The sequence below is a fragment of the Pinus tabuliformis genome, chromosome 1_2 (genome assembly GCF_031772625.1).
Source record: "Pinus tabuliformis cultivar Carrire ecotype Pingquan chromosome 1_2, CPIR1, whole genome shotgun sequence".
Taxonomy (NCBI): domain Eukaryota; kingdom Viridiplantae; phylum Streptophyta; class Pinopsida; order Pinales; family Pinaceae; genus Pinus; species Pinus tabuliformis.
Window position 1 is genome coordinate 390920934 of NC_142298.1, and position 1408 is coordinate 390922341.

Genomic DNA, 1408 nt, shown 5'->3' on the forward strand with positions numbered 1-1408 from the left:
TGCACTCATGCGACTCTCCATCAAAGGTCTAAAAATATTCTAGTTTCTCATTGTACACCTCTTCCTCAATAACTCCATTGAGTAAAGTTGTCTTCACATCCATCTAGTGGATCTTCCACCCCATCTGCACTGACAAAGAAAGTGTAGATCTAATGGATGAATACCTTGTGACTGGTGCAAAGGTTTCCTCATAGTTAATTCCATCAACTTGAGAGAATCCCTTGGCCACAAATATGGCCTTATACTTCTCTATGCTTCCATCTATTGCATGATTTACCTTGTAAATACATCTCGAACCCACCACTGATTTGTCTGTTGATCTTGGGACCACTTCCCAAAAACTGTTATTTACAATGGAGTCATACTCTTATGCCATTGCATCAACCCATACAAGTTTCTCTACTTCTTCCTCGAAAGAGGATGGCTCAGTCTCAACCAACTTTGTCATTAGATTCATGTAGCCAGTGTACCGATCTCATGACCTTCTCTACCTGTGCTGAGAAGTGGGTTCTCCCACATTCTCTCTAGCATCATGCATCAGTCTATCATATTCTCTAGCATTTTTTCTTCCTTCTCTGGATATTTTTACTTGAGTGGATGTCTCCACTCTCTATTCCTCAACTTTTGGCTGCTCCACAACTTCTTGAGGTTCCTCCCGTGGAGCCAAAATCTCTTGATCTGGTTGCAACTGAAGCTCCCTCTAAAGGGAACATCTCATTTCCTTCTCCTCGTCAAACTTCACATCTCTTCAAACAATTGTCATCTTGAGGGATGGAAGGTACACATGGTAATTGTGAGGAGTTTTTGTGTATCCCACAAATACCCCCAACTAGAATGTTGGCTTAAGCTTCTTCCTAGATTATTTGCAGACATGCAGTACACAAATGCTCCAAAGATCTGGAATTGACACACATTTGACTTTATCCTCGAGAAAGCATCCTTTGGTATAATCATTCCTAGAATTCGATGAGGACTCTGATTCTGCAAGTATACTGTTGTGTTGCATGCCTCTACCCACAAATGCAGTGATAGGCATCGGTCGTGAAACATCGTCATCGTTGCTCCCAATCCACTGCGGTTCTTTTTCCCAAACACCCCATTTTGTTGTGGGTTGTGGGGTGCCATCAAATCTCGTTGAATGCCTTATTTTGCAAAAAAAAAAAAAAAAAATTGACACATACTCACCTCCATTATCACTCTTGAGAGCCTTCACCTTCCTCTTGGTTTCCTTCTCTACCAGTGCTTTGAATTATACAAACTTGGAGAATGTCCCATCCTTCTTCTGTATGAAGAAGATCCAACACTTTCGTGAGAATTAATCTATAAATATAGCATAATATTTGTGAATGGAAGTGGAGGTTTTCGAGAAAGGTCCACAGACATCAACGTGATCCTTTCAAGGACTGCA